Below are 14,759 nucleotides of genomic sequence, written 5' to 3'. Positions count from 1 at the left end.
CAGTTAATGAAATTGATGAACATGTACCAAGGCTTGAAGAGGACATGAGCTACTGGGTTGGATGACAAAACCCACATCACTCTTTGTGTTTCAGGCCGTAGCCAAAGAGGTGCAGAGGCCCGCCTCCCTCTGGTGTCGGGGCCCACAGCGGTACGCAGGCACCTGCAGCCCCATCCTAAACCCTGCCGCCGCTGCTCTCTGTCTGCTCTGCTTTCACTGCTCTCGTTAGTTCTAAGGACAAGCTGGCTTGTGGTGCATTGGGTCTTCCATCCTGGGGAGTGTTTCATAGCTTTGCACACACCCCCAGACCCCAGGCTAACGAATAAGGGTTGAAAATACACTCAGATGTCATCATGGGCAATAGAGCAAATGTCAAACACTGTCTGCAGGTCCTGACTTGAGGCAGCGGAACCCAAGGCTGGAGCAAGCTTCCACTTGCTTGCTCTGTATGGACATAGGTGGGCGGTTGGCTGAAGACACCAATGGAATTTCCCTTCTGCTCTGTGCTTTCTCCATCTCCGCCTCTGGGGATTCTTGAAGATATGGTGGGAAATGTCAGCATGAGCTGCAGGACTCTATCTGTCTCCAGGTCACACGGTTTACTTTTAGAGTCTGGAAGGTGGATAGATTTGTAAGAAAGTGGACGGGCAATCTCTCTCCAGAAGAGAAAGGGCCCTCTCGGGCTCCAAGACGCAGTCCCAGCGTTGCTCAGGCAGATGTCAGGAGATGGGGCCTGACCCTCCGTTGCAACAAGGACTCTGAGGAAAGCCATGACTGTGTGTTTTCTGTAACTGTCTTCCTCCTGCTTCACGGGGGCTGAGACTTCAGCCCTGCTAGGAAAAAGACAACGCAGAGGAGGGAAGTGGGCACTAGATGGCAGCAGAGGGTAAGAAAAGGGAGTTGAAGGGAGCACAAGCAGAGGCTTGCTGCCCCTCCATTTTGCTTTACATCTTTAATGAGATACGTGAAGAAAAGGAGTCCCTTACACGCCACACACAGATGCTACAACATATGGAGAGACACCGCACAGCAATATTTCTCTGGTTATTAAACAGGAGGCACCTAACCAGTCGTTCACGGCATCATCATGCCCAGCTGTCCTTTGTGTCCTGGATACTGCTGTTGACAAGGTAATAACAGGAGAAAGCAGTTGAGAAGAATGATGTGCAGACCTGGGCCTCTGGGCTTGCAGCTTCGCCAAGCCAGACTGCTGGCTGGATTGCCAGGAAGCAGGAGCTGCCCAGCCCAGTGGGGGGCCACCTTGCCAAGGGGCGCAAGCCATATGGCTTCTGCTGCGACTCAGCCCAGGCAGGGCACAGACTGCTCTCTGCTCTTCCTGGCAGTCCCTGAGGGCTCGTTTATTAAGACCCTGATTACCACCAGACATCTCTGGAGGCTGACCTCCCAACCACAAACCCCAAATGGGAACAGGAGCTCTAGACATTTTAAAGAGCAAGACATGCTTGCTTTTCTGGCAGCTCTGAAGGCATACAGGGTAATGAAAATGCATTCAGGGACTTCCACGGTGGTCCAGACGCTCAGACACTGCACGCCCAATGCAAGGGGCCCAGGTTCGATCCCTGGCCAGGGAACTAGATCCCACATGCCACAACTAAGACCCGGAGCAGCCTAACAGATTTTAAAAAAGAAAAATGCATTCAACTGCACACAGGCGGTGAGTCCATTTCCCATGCCTCCCCAAGCAAAGGTCGAGAATCTGGTCCTGGTAACCAGGAATGTTTTCCCTTGGCGGGCACGTCTCACATCTTCTCCTGGGAGACCACTACCAGGGCTGGGGGCAGGCAGGTATTGCTATATTTTTTTTACTATATCCCATGCCCATACCCACTCCCATGTCCTGTGTCCAACCACCCAGGCTGGTCATTCCACACTAATTTCCCCACTCTCCCCAACCCAGGGGTTCCTTGAAGCCTCAGTGGTGACTGAGGAACTGAGAACAGGTGAGTCAGCCCAGGCAAGCAGCCCACTCCAGAGCCCAGAAAGAGACTTGTCATCCACCCCAGAGTCCAAGCTCCCAGGACTTCTCAGAGTCACTCATGAAGCCCCTCAACAGTCCTGAAATGAAGGTAAATAATACAGTCGTTTTTCATACAGAGAAAATGAGATGCGCCGCTGAGGTATGGCTTTGGCTCTCCTAGTTCCCATCCCTTTCCTGAATGTCTGAGCCTCTGAAGCTGACTTCCAGTGGGAATGCAATAGCAAGGCTCACTCTGCCATGATTCCCCTCCATCTTTCAGAAAAGATTCTATGTGCTAGGAATCCTCACAGGTCTGTGTGACCTTACACAAGTCACTTAACCTCTCTGTGCTTCAATTTGCTCATCTGTAATTTGAAGGGCTAGCACGGGATGGGGACTAGGGCCTCCTCCGGCTCTGCGATCCTGGGGCTTTAATTTCTCCAGTCTCAGCCAGCCCTTTCCAACAATAGCCAGACTCCACAGGAGGGAGCAGAATTTCCTCCTCCGGCTGATAAGAAATGTGGTCATGGCTGGAGTCTTGTCGACCTCCTTTGTCCTCGGGATGAAGGAGACAGGGAGGTTTCAGATGTTATTGACACTAACAGCGGGGCCTGGAGGCGACCACACTCTTAGGGAAGGACCACACAGAGTTGTCCCCGTGGGCGGTGCAGATCCAGAGTCAAGACCCCAGGATGTTTTAATAACTATTTCTCAGTGGGAAAAAAAAAAAAAAAGGACTCATTTTATTCTGCACAAGGGTCTAGGGACAAATCCAAGTCTCCCAGGAGGCAACTCCTCTCGCCTATAATGGGGGATTGGCTCGGCTCAGCTGCACTGACAAAGGCTGAAGACAGCATGCAGCGGTGCGGGCAGCTCCCTGTAGTTCCATGTGAACATGACTCACAGCGGTTATGAATATCAAACCTCCTTTGATGTGTTCCCGGACATGAGGAGCAGCCACAGCGGGGAGGAGGTGGACCCTGGATGCCGGCTCTGCGGGGCGGTGTGCGGAGGGCCTGGACACATCTGGCAGCATCCTGAAGCTCCAGGAGAACTTGGAGCGGGTAATTACCCTAGGACTCCCTGGGACAGCAGCACTCCCTTCCATCCGTCTCTCTCCCTCTCTCTCCCTCTCTTTTTCTTCCTGTCTCCAGCTACAGAAGAATGAGATCCTCCAAGAATTATGACCTGTTTTTATACCTTCACCCTTCCCGGGGGCGATAACAAGTCACTTCCCTGAATAAAGCCAGTTTTATTGAGCACAAAATGAAGGCACCCCCTCACTCAGCATCTGTGCCAATTGCTTTAATGCCACAGTCCTGGCCCCAGTCAGCCAAGCAGAGGATTTTACTCCATTATGGCCCTTTCTAGACACTCAGCCTTTCCAGTGGCTGCTTGGTACCTTGCTCTCCTAGTAGGCTCCCAGTGATGACTGAACACCAAGCTTCCCAGTCTCTCTTGTTTTGGTAGCTCCCGAGACTGGGTCAGTTACGACCATCCAGAAGGAGACCATGCCCAGCCAACTACAAGGTGAGGGCCCAGACTGGATCAAGAAGAGAGGATCAGCCACCTTATGTCTGTTTCAGCTGAAAGCTTTTCCCTATGTGGACAGTTCTCCCATTTCTAGACAGGGTTCAAGAACAGGTTTGGTCCCTGAAATTCGGACAAAGACTTTACAGTTACAGAAGGAGGTGCAAAGGGTAAACAGGAAAGGAATCTGTTCGTCTCCATGCCTGCATGCTTTTGGCTTTCTGAAATGAGGCTGATTTATTTTGCTGCTGAGTTGGACTTTGACTGAAAAATTCTCATGTGCCGAGATCTCATGCATATATACACATGGAAATAATAAAATAACTACTCTTTCCCGAACACTGACCTCGTGCCGTGCACAATGCCCAGGGCTGCACAGGCACCAGCTCTCCAAATCTTCACAGGTGCTCTGCCCGGGAGCAGGGAGTGGGGAGCAGGTATTATTATCCCTGTTTTACAGATGAGCAGCCCAAGCCTCCGAAAGGCTAGGAATTTTTCCCAAGATTTGAAAAATTAAAGTAAAAGGGCTTGGATACCAAAGCATCGTCTCTTAACCACTGTGCTATGAGGCAATATGCTTATCAGCAAGTGCCCTGCATTATGAAGGGGGCAGGGAAGGCACAGTTCTTGACTTTAGAAAGCTTTTGTCTAACTATGTGGCAGTGCACACAGAGCTACACACAGGCACAGAGTTACTACGACTCATGTTGTCTTCTAAGAGCCCTGTAACTAAAATATTCATGTTCCATCTTCATTATCTTGCTCTCAGACTCCTGCCCTGGATTCACAGATTGAACCTTGTTCTTGTAGTAAAGACTGGAGTCTTCTACAGTAAGGCTCTGCATGCTTGGGTTTTAGAGGCAACAGTGTGAGCAATCCGACCACCAAGATGCATTATGCTACAGTTACTCAGCTCCTGAGCTGTAACTGTTTGTCTGGTATTGCTTTTTCCACTTGATCAGAAAATTTCTCTAACCCATTTCTCTCTTCAAGGGAGCAGGGGAAAGACACCAACAAGGGCAGGGGCAGGGAAGATTTCAGGCTTGAAGATTCAGGAAGCCAAGTCATAGATCACTAGAAGAAATAAAGCAGGGGGAGATTCAGGGTACAGTGAAATTCCATTGCTTCTATGACCTTGAAAGGTAAGCGATAATATCTCTAGAGGACACCATGTGCTAAGATGTGCTAACATAAAAGGAAGGGAACCTTGCACACAGGTTGTCAACTTTGCCAAGCGCACACTGGCTGCCAAGACTACTTCAGCCTTGACGCTTAGATCCATGATCTGGGACACAGGACAGTGTTCTACTGTGCTGGACATCTTCCAGTGACATTGACCCAACAGAGGGCTGGGAGGAAGACTTCTTGCTTCTAAGAGAGAGAAATTCCCCTCCAAAGTGGAGTTATTGAGCTGCCTGTGTGTAAGATGTGGGGATCCTGAGAACACTTGAGTCCCAGGAGAAATGCTGCCAACAGATTTGTGTCCCTGTGGGCTAGATGCCTTTGTAAATCTAATGTTTGGAGAATTTACCTCTGATTTCATTTCAGGAGATTTGTGCTTGCTCCCTGACTGCCCATCAACCTGGAAAATAACAATGCTTGATCAAAGCCTTCTGAGAACCTACACCAGGGAGGATTGAGAGGACTGGGGTTGCATCTCTAGGTGATCACTGCCCCTCCAGTATCACTGCACTTTCTACACCCCCAAGGCAGCCTGGCCATCTTATCAGCCAAAATTCAAACTGGGAGACTGACATAGTTTTGTTTCTAATTTGCTCTACACATACAACTCCGAGTGCCTGGTCACTAATCAATCTTTATTCTCGCTTTAATTTCTCAACTGTGGCTTCCAATTCCTGCTTTCCCAACCTCATCCAAAGGGATCATTCCTCGTCCCCTGATGAATGGGCAGGCACCTCAGAACCTCGCTCTAGGAATCCGTGGTTCCCGCACGCCTACATTTCACCACTGGAGGGCAGTGCTGGACCGGCCAAATCTCTAGGTGCTCTGCTCCATCTTCGGCCCCACCTGGGCCGTCCTTGTAGGATATAGCCTCTGGTTGGAAGCCAAGACGAAGGACCGCTGGAGCACCCCGAGGGCACAGCCTGGTCAAGCCTATTACAGCAGGGCCTCCAAACCTGGGTCACAGAAATAAAAGGCAGTTCACCAGAAAGCAGATTTGGTTCCAACCCCCTGGGAAAGATTGAGACGACAATCTGCCTCATGGTGTCATTAATCAGGAACCATCTGTCTCTCTGAATGGGGATGCAGAGTCCTACCTATCTCTACCCACTCAGGTGTAAGCTCCTTGAGGGTAATGTCTTAATAAGCTCTCTATTCCTGGCAGTAAACACTGTGTTTGACAATAAATGTTTGTTCAGTGAATGGGTAGATAAGCATTCATAAATATATATGCATAAATTGGAACTGGCCATTTTCAGATTTGTTGCTATTTTCCAGCTCTTATAACACCTAAACTTTAAGCCATCAATTAGTTGCTGTGCATTTTTAGTCCTGAAGACAGCCAAGGATAATTAGGTTATTAATTAAAGCAGTGGTTGTCATTGTACAAACGTTATTTCAAACACCACTTCAAGAGTTTCAGATCTCTTACTTTCAGAAGTCCTTCGTTATATTACCCATGTGTCCTCAGATCTCATCAGCCTGTGGTTACAAAATACTGACATCGTCTCATGAATATTCAGCTTATAACTAGCAGACTCTATCATGGTAATGTGGAGCATCCATTCTGTCCCCAGGGGACTTAGGGTCATTTCATCCCACCATGGGCCCCCATGGGGCTCCACAGCTTCACTGAACCAGAGCTTTCCTTCGGGCCCCCTTCTGTCATCCCGCAAGACCCTTCTCCAGGCTGCGGTCCCCTCTGCTGCTGCCAATGGATTCCACCTGGCGATGGACACAGCCTGCTCTCTTAATCATTCAAAGCACAGCCAAATGCTAGAGGAGAGAAGGAAATGTACGTTTTAAGATCCCAAACCCAACCTCTTCCTGTCTCCCTGCAGACTTCCACATAGCAGGGACCAGCCAGTGCCTCCAGTAAAAATCTGCAGGCCTCCCACATCTCCATGTGCAGAGTCCAAAACCAACTCTTTTGCTGCCCTGGGATGACTGACAGTGAGACAAACTACTCCTTCCAGGGAAGCTCTTCACCACCCCTCCGCCATCTCAGGTAGAGGCTGGTCTTCATGGCCCAAGAAGGCAAAAACTGTGTTACTAGGTCTTAAAATATGATATATGAGACACCAATAGCTTTGACTATACTCATATTTGGGGGGGAAATATGCCCTTCACTTCTAACTTGAAAGATACAAAATAATTTTTCTTAACAGAATACTTTCTTTTTCAAATTGATTTATTTTTAATTGAAGGATAATTGCTTTAGGGAATTTTGTTGGTTTCTGCCAATGAACAGAATATTTTCTATCTTGGTGTACATCTGAAGTTTGTTGTATGAGGACTTCATAGTTTTCCCCAAGAATGAGTGGATATTTGTTTTAGATGTGAATAAACTCATTCTCAGCCTTACTCTGGTTTTCTCAACAACAGTGCTGTAAGTTTATCTAGCGTCTCTAGTCTACCAACAAAACCCTCTCAGCCTCAACAATCTTCAAGGATCAGTTCTACTGAAAAAAAAGAAAAGATAGAAAGGAAGGAAGGAAGAAGGGACACATCACTATAAAGCAGTTATCCTCTGGTTTTAAAAAAAATGCAGAATGAAAGAAAGAAGAGAAAAAAGGAATGAAGGAGTAAAGAAAAGAAATACCCCTTTATAAAAACACCTAACTTAAATTTCTCCCTACAGTTCAAATTTAGGTCTTCAGGGTCTTCATTCGTCTCACAAAAATGTTGTAAATCAAAGCAAACTCTCCTTACAGCAATTGGGGGAAAAAAATTCTTTCTAAAATAACATTTTCCTATAACTGTTCATGGGAGTAGAGTTCATCATATGTTAAGCATGTCCCATGCTATGTTATTTTTCAAGATGTCTTCAGTATGATCAAGGGACAGGCCTCTAGGGCATCATCTCTGTTCTATACCTGGAAAAAAACAATGTACAGAAATTTCCATTAAGAGAGGAGATTGACAGTCAATACATAAGACTCAAGAGGCAAGGAAATCTCATAGGGGTAACGCACTGCATTCAAATACAGACCTGCCTCGGGGCTCTGAATATCTAGGTCCAGATCTTCGATGGGTGGATAATGCCTGAGGCTTGATACCGGGTCTGATGTCCAGGTTTGACATCTATGGCAGACCTTACACCCTCCTGCCTTGTGATTTTGAAAAACTCGAAATCTCTCCTGAGTCCTCACCTACTGACACTGTGACCCACGTGAGAAGTGTCTGAGATTATTTTCCTTGAGATTATAATTCCAGACAACTCCAACACCAGGCAACCCTGGTTACTAACTGGTGGATTTAATTTTTTACACTGTGGCAGCAGTGTAGGAAATCTTAGTCAGACCCTCCAAACCACACACACTGGGTTTCTCCCTGAAGAAGAGAGCTTGTTAAACACAGAGGACCTCAAAAAGGACCATGGACCCCAAATGTTGCCATTGTCAGAGCCAAATCCTTCAGTACATTCACCAAAAGTGATCCAGCTGGAAGTGTTCTTTCAAGTTCCCATTAGAGACTAGCAGATTGCCTACCTGGCAGACATTGTTGCATAACAGCTGTACTTTGGTGGCCCTGGGAAAATCCACTGGAAATCTACCTTTTCCTCAAGCATATGGACCTTCCTGAAACCTGTAAGAGAATGGGGTAGGGTAGGGTGTGTTTTCCATAGGAGACACATACAGACCCTCCTAGCACTCGTTTCTAACATCAGAACATGATAACTGTTGGTCAGAGTACAATGCACAGTTGTCGAGAGGAGGGAGAGATTAGTTTGGTTAAGGAGGATGGGGAAAGGCTCCCTGGTGGAAGTTATAGTCGAACTGACTTGAAGGATGAAGAATCTTGACCAATGGAGGGATTGGAGAAAGACATGACAAGAAGAGGGTCAGCAGCTTAGGCAGTTCAGGAAGGTGGATGGGACTGTGTTTGGAGAAGAGCATCCACTCTGCAGGAATGAGTCAGCACTGGAGGCCAGGGCAGAGCAGTGGCTGCCATGGTGAGGTGTGGCCTGATGGGGTAGGGGCTTGCAAACCAGGAAAAAGGATTTGGAATTTTGTCTTGTGAGAAGTCAAAAGAAATCAGAGATACATAAGAGGCAGTGTGCTTGAAAAGTGTTTTGGAAAGATCACTGTGGATGAGAGGATTGGTTTGGAGACCCAAAGCAGTGAGCTCAGATATAAAGTTTGTGTGAAAGCTGAGATGGACAATGGAAAGGTCAGGAATAAGCACCTGGAAAGAGAAAACAGATTTAAGAGACGTCAAAAGCAGATGAATGATAAGTGGGAGTGAAGGAGGAGAGAGATGGCCTCTTAATGGCATCCCGCTTGTGTGCTGGAAGACTCTCTAGTTTGTATGTTTCAAGATTTTGTCGTCAGAAATTAATTCTTTCTGTTTTTACTATATTAAGACTTTAAGTGTTGATCTACCTAAGAATATTTTTATTATGTTTCTATGGTCCAAATGACTAATCTCCAATGACAGAATTTCAGAATTTGAGGGTAGGGAGTTTCTGGGCCCTCAAAACTCATTCTACAATTGGCTGCCCACCCTTCTTATTTATGAATTCAGCATGTGAAGGAGCATCCAGCTACTGGACTGAAATCACTTGATTACTGTTATCTTTTCCTCTCTCTCTTCAGTTTGGTATAAGGAGAGCTAGATCCAGAGAAAATCTGTCATAAGTTCTTGGCCTCCCTGGCCAGTCAATCAGAGCCCTCTTCCAAATAAAATGGTTTGGCTATTACATACCTCCCACCACCAGGGGCAACCTTCCCCAGGAGTCTTTGAAGAGTCAGTCTAGGGCCATCATACTACACACATGCCTCTTCTCAACTAGCTTCACTGTCCCAGATATCATCAGCACTGCTGTGGTCACGCCTCTGGAGGATGCCTGGCCACCCTGTCACACCACCTGCTTTGCGGCAGGCACATCCACAGCCACATCACCAGCCTTCTACCTCTGCGTGTTTGTGTGCCTGGCACTTCTGTGTAACCGTAAGACCAGGCATCCTGGGATGACTCTCCCCTTATTTCATTGTGCATTCTCCTATAATCCCTTTAAAATTCTTCAAAAGAGTATCTTGCAGAAAGAGGAATCTTCTTAGGAAAGAGAGAGGGAAAGAGATGAGGGAAGACAAAAGCAAAGATGTGAGACAAGGCTTTGAGGAAAGCAATAAAAGAGAAAGAATCCATGACCTCCATTAGGCCTGGCTCTCAAAATAAGATTGGCCCTAAAGATAGCTTATTATTTATCCCAAATTAAAATTTCCTAGCTCTGCATTCACTGTGTACACAGTGAAAAGAAAACCATCACACAAAAGATGCCGTTATCCTCACAGCAGGAACAATTGCAACCAAGCTGATTCTACTCCAAGAATAGAAAGATAACAGTGCAAAGACAGGAACTTCAAAACTGTGAATTGTCAACAAACAGAACTGTTTCTTGAAGGAAGAAAGGTTATAAAGGAAGGTAGGCAGAAAAGGAACCCTGCAGCTCTAAGATGGGGCATGAATTGCCAGGGAAATTTCTAGTCTGTGCTCCTCCAGGGTGAACCTACAAGCAGCTGTATTGATTGGGAACAAACCCTGCCTGGATCTGTGCAGACCCCGGAAGCCCCTCACCCAGCCCTGCCCAGATTCATGTATATTTCTGAAGTTAATCACCACCAGACTTTAAACTCAACAGTGGCAGATATTTCAACTGGTTTTCATTTCCACCGCATCCTCAGCACTCAGCAGAAAGCTTGTATACAGCTGGCATTCAATACATATTTATTGACTAGATGGTTGCTTGATGAATGAATTCCTTTAAAATGAACAAATTACTTCTTCCCTATCTGGCTTCTGAAGAGCAAGTCCCAGAACCAGAACCGGTCAGGTGGGCAGTGCTGGCCATCCTTCCTTCAGGAAAAGGACTGTTTCTACCTTTCCTCCTCCTCGGGTTCCTGAAGCTCAGAAACAATGACCCCAGGGATCAGAACCCACCGAATGTCTTTCAACAAAAGATTCTCTCCTGGGTTGTTTCCTTTCAGAGAATGAGCCCCCTGGGGGCTGATAAAGAAATGGCCCCATATGCGAAAACGAAAACGCAGGCCCCTAGTGGCAGAGGGGCACCGAGCCTCCTCCAAAGGGGCCCGTTGGATGGCTGCCTTTGAACAAATCTGAGTGTGTCTTTCGATAGCACACGCACCAACCGCCCCTGAGGACCTCTTTCCTTTATGGCTGTAGCAACGAAGCAGCCACATGGTTGTTACAGATAAGGTGGCCTGGGTGCCTGGTGCATGCAAAGTAGGCTTCATGGTAAACAGCACTGGGAGGAACTGCAGCCCTGCCACGTACCGGCTGCTCTGTGTTGAGCCGCCCTTCCTCTGTAACTGGCTCCCAGGTAAACGGCTGCAATCTCCCACCACTTCTCAGTTCTCATTTGCTATCCTTTTTCTCTTTGCCAGATGGTTCCTACGGGACCTGAAATTACACAACTTCCAACAGAGCTGCCATGATTGGGAGGCATGTGAAGTGCCAAGGCCTATATAATATTCGTGGTGGGAAATATAACTCTGATATCTGCAGAGACTAACAAAGGCTCACTCATACCTACCATGCCTTTCAAGGCACCCTGGAATTGGAGCCTTACCAGCCGTTTGTGGACAGAGAGCTATCCTCCAGGACCTTAACCGTTAGGCACGAGGAGCCAAGAGACAAAGCCATTCACTGCCCACACTACAGGCACCATGAGACATGCTTAACATCACACAGGACAAAGGCTGTATGCCTCAAGCAAGCTCAACACAGAAAATTCAGAGGGCACCCACCAAGACAGAGGGTGTTCAGTGTCATCCTAAACTCCCTCCACTCGCTCATCGATTCATTCATTCAAAACCGAAGGACCCTCGTGGTTTAGAAATCAATATCCTAAGTGCTATGGGAATACAAAGATACAAAACAAGCACTTCTCAAATAATAAAATGTATTCAGCAGTTAACACCTCCTCACATTTATCTTGTTACACCAGCAGTGAAAATTAAATCTTGTTGAATTACTTGCATCTTTGACCCGACACATAAAAGCACAGTCCCCGATACCCAGAGCGACAAACAAATTGGACACACTAAAAAAAAATCAAACCCAAGAATTAACATCTTAATCACAGACCCTTGAAAACCTAACATTTCTAACAGCCTGAAAGATTTTAAGCATCTACATTTACACATGTAAAATACTAGTAAATTAAATAAGTAATCGATAGATGATAGATAGATACATGTGAAAAGTCGGTAGCACAGTAGCAATGATTGAGCTCACCTTCAGACTTGGAAGCCAAGCTTGTTGAACTTTGGATCCCAATCTCCCACTTAGTGAGTCACTAGCTATATGACCTTGGGCAAGTTACTTTGTGCCTTGCTTCTCCCAGTTATAAAATAATTATAATAATAATACTTACCTTAGAGGACTGTTGCAAGAGTTAAGTAAATTATTACATGTAATGCATTTAGAGTGTCACTTGGCACAGAGGATATACAGGAAGTTTTAGCTGCTGTTGCTGTGGATGGTGATGAGATCATGATGGGTGATTATCACTACATATCTGCATCCCTGTATTAGGCTGGCCTAGGCCCTTAGCAACTTGATAAAGAATAAGTCAATCTCTTGGACAATTAAGCATTTTTTTAAATATTAGTGTCCCATCTAGTAAGAGCTAATATCAGTGGGAATTCACAGAAATACAATTCAAAAGACTTTCAGGACCTTTGTTACTGGATGCTGATAAATTATTACAGGCTTCCTACATAGAAAAAAGTAAAAAGAAAAGTGCATTTTTTTCCACTGGAAAAATATCAGTGGAAAGTAAGACATTATGAGATATTCAAATAACACAGTAGCCTGACCCACTAAATGGATAGTGGAATAATTTATACATGTAGAGCCAGAAAAAAAAAAAGTTAAAGTTGTTTATGAACATAATCATTAATAAGGAATTAGTTCTTTCAAAATCGTAAGGCATACATTACCTGAAAATTTTCGTATGTCCAAAGAAATTATAAATTAAGTCAAAGTATACCAGACTTTATGGCATCCTAAAAAAAACTGGCAAGTGAAGATCATACCAAGATTCCAGAAGTGCATAATCTCTACAAAGACACACTCACATTGGCCTCTGTTTATTCTTGGAACCACCCATGAAAACTCCTGGGTGTGAACTGCCGAGCTGAGAACTAGAAATAAGCAGGCCTGTCTTCTCCATTTTCTTTTCTGAAGATGCAGGATCTCCTGCTGCTTCAGATCTTGCTTTTATTCATCAGTGGAAACACTAATCCCCTGCTGTTTTGCTGGCTTTCTCATTTGCAGCCAGCATATGGGCTCATCAGCACCAGTGCCCCCAAGAGCAGTCCTTCAAGTGCACAGAATCGCACAAAACAAGAGGCTTTTCTTGGGATAAAAGAACTAGAGAAGGACCCTTTGCAAAGTTTGGCTTTGGAAATCTGATTTCAAAGTCTTAACCCTGATGGGACAGGCCCAGACTGACACAGTGGTGAGCAAGTGAGTCGCTTTCTTTCTGGGTTTTCTCTTCCCCAGGGGTACCTTGGGGTTATTTTTAACACAGCCCCCAAATTGCTGAATGCTTACGCAGAAAACTCTGGTTTCCTAAAGGACACTGAGAGCTCTAGGAAACCTCCTGTATTTTCAACCAGTGAAAATCTGTTCAGTCAACCCTCCCTAGAGCAACCAAAATTCAAAGGTCAATGCCACATCACATGCAATAATGAAACAGATTCTTTGTGACTGTCACCCAGATCTCCGATTCTACCACCCTAACAGTCTCAGTAAGAGAAGTAATCATTCCTTTTCCACCACCATCAGAGGGAGAGGACGTTTGGATAAAGTAAAAGAAAGTTTTTAGAGAACAAGGCATTGACTGGAGAACACTGCCCAAGGGTGGGTTTCTTCCTATAGGGACCAAATGAAAACTCTGATGGAGATGATGATATACTTGAGAGCATCTGTCCCAACCACCTCATCCTCTCACTGGAAGCCCTCTAATCTCCCTATTTGATCCTGGAAGAAAAGGTGAACAAGAAGATTAAAGCCATTTAATAAATGCTCATCAAGTATCCATAAGTCTCAGACTATAGAATTGGAAAGGTTCATTGTTTTTTATTCAACAATATACATTGAGTGTCTACTCAATATGCCAGACACCATCTCAAGAGCCGAGGATACCAAGGCAGGTAACATAAGCTTTCTACCATTCTGGAGTTCACGCTATAGTGGGGCTTGTATCCTAACAGAGGAACAGAGTCAGACACATGTGAAAACAAGACAAGTACCTGGTTGTGATGATTATGGGAGGGTTCCAGAAGGAGGGCACAGACTGGAATTAAGACCTCTGGATTTCAGGATGAGCTGGGTGACAGGAGCCTGGAAAACATCTTAAAGGAGCTGAGCCGAGACTAAATATGGAAAAGTTTATTTATTTACATCACAAGGTCCCAAGTCAGCGACAGAAGCAGAATTACAACTCTAAAATGTCCCCACTTGCCTCCACGCTGTTTTGCTTCACAGCTGCTTCATTCAGTGCCACGCAGCTGGGTAACTGAGTCGCAGATGGAATACTGGCAGCCAAAATCTTTTTAGAGACAAATGACACTGTGATTCTCCTTGACACCCATTGAAATTCCTCACTAATTTCCAAAAATATCTTATGTTTGCTTTAAAACAACCAGTGGGTCCCAGACATTTCAGGAAAAACAAATCCAAGAAACAGAGTAATTCCAGCCATCTGAGCATTCTGAGCCCAAATCAGTCAAACGGGCAAAAGCCACGTACTTACTGAAGGCCGTCCTGGGATACCAGGCAGCTGAGATCCAGACTAAGAGAGAGAAAAATGCACTTCCACTCCCTTCATTCACCTCCATTTCTGTTCTTCGGTTGCTTGTCCAACCACCCTATGCCAGAGCAGAGAAACAGTAGCCAGAAACTGGGCAAGCAGCAGTTAACGGCCATACCTAGATGAAGACAAATAGTGGGCAAACATCAGAGTCTGACTTCACTGTTAAAAATGCTTAACGTGAGATATTTGAGACTAATGAGCAAGAGGAAGAAAAGGGATTTC

The 14,759-nt window shown here is 45.8% G+C and overlaps 1 long non-coding RNA gene and 2 gene segments (V, D, J or C); 2 read left to right on the top strand and 1 right to left on the bottom strand.

The window, feature by feature from the left end:
- LOC138443432 (M1-specific T cell receptor alpha chain-like) overlaps positions 1–14,759 on the top strand; it is a 1,249,782-nt gene that overhangs the window by 991,013 nt on the left and 244,010 nt on the right.
- Positions 1–14,759, top strand: part of LOC138443431 (T cell receptor delta constant-like) — a 195,413-nt gene that overhangs the window by 23,832 nt on the left and 156,822 nt on the right.
- On the bottom strand, positions 5,307–14,592 carry LOC138443437 (uncharacterized). The gene is made up of 3 exons (XR_011258145.1): positions 13,975–14,592; positions 8,182–8,278; positions 5,307–5,646 (listed from the first exon to the last, which is right to left on the bottom strand). It is a non-coding gene; the product is annotated as an uncharacterized lncRNA (long non-coding RNA).

This window comes from Ovis canadensis, chromosome 7 (assembly GCF_042477335.2).
Source record: "Ovis canadensis isolate MfBH-ARS-UI-01 breed Bighorn chromosome 7, ARS-UI_OviCan_v2, whole genome shotgun sequence".
Lineage (NCBI taxonomy): Eukaryota > Metazoa > Chordata > Mammalia > Artiodactyla > Bovidae > Ovis > Ovis canadensis.
The sequence above is the reverse complement of the archived record's forward strand: the minus strand, read 5'-3'. Positions and strand labels throughout refer to the sequence as shown.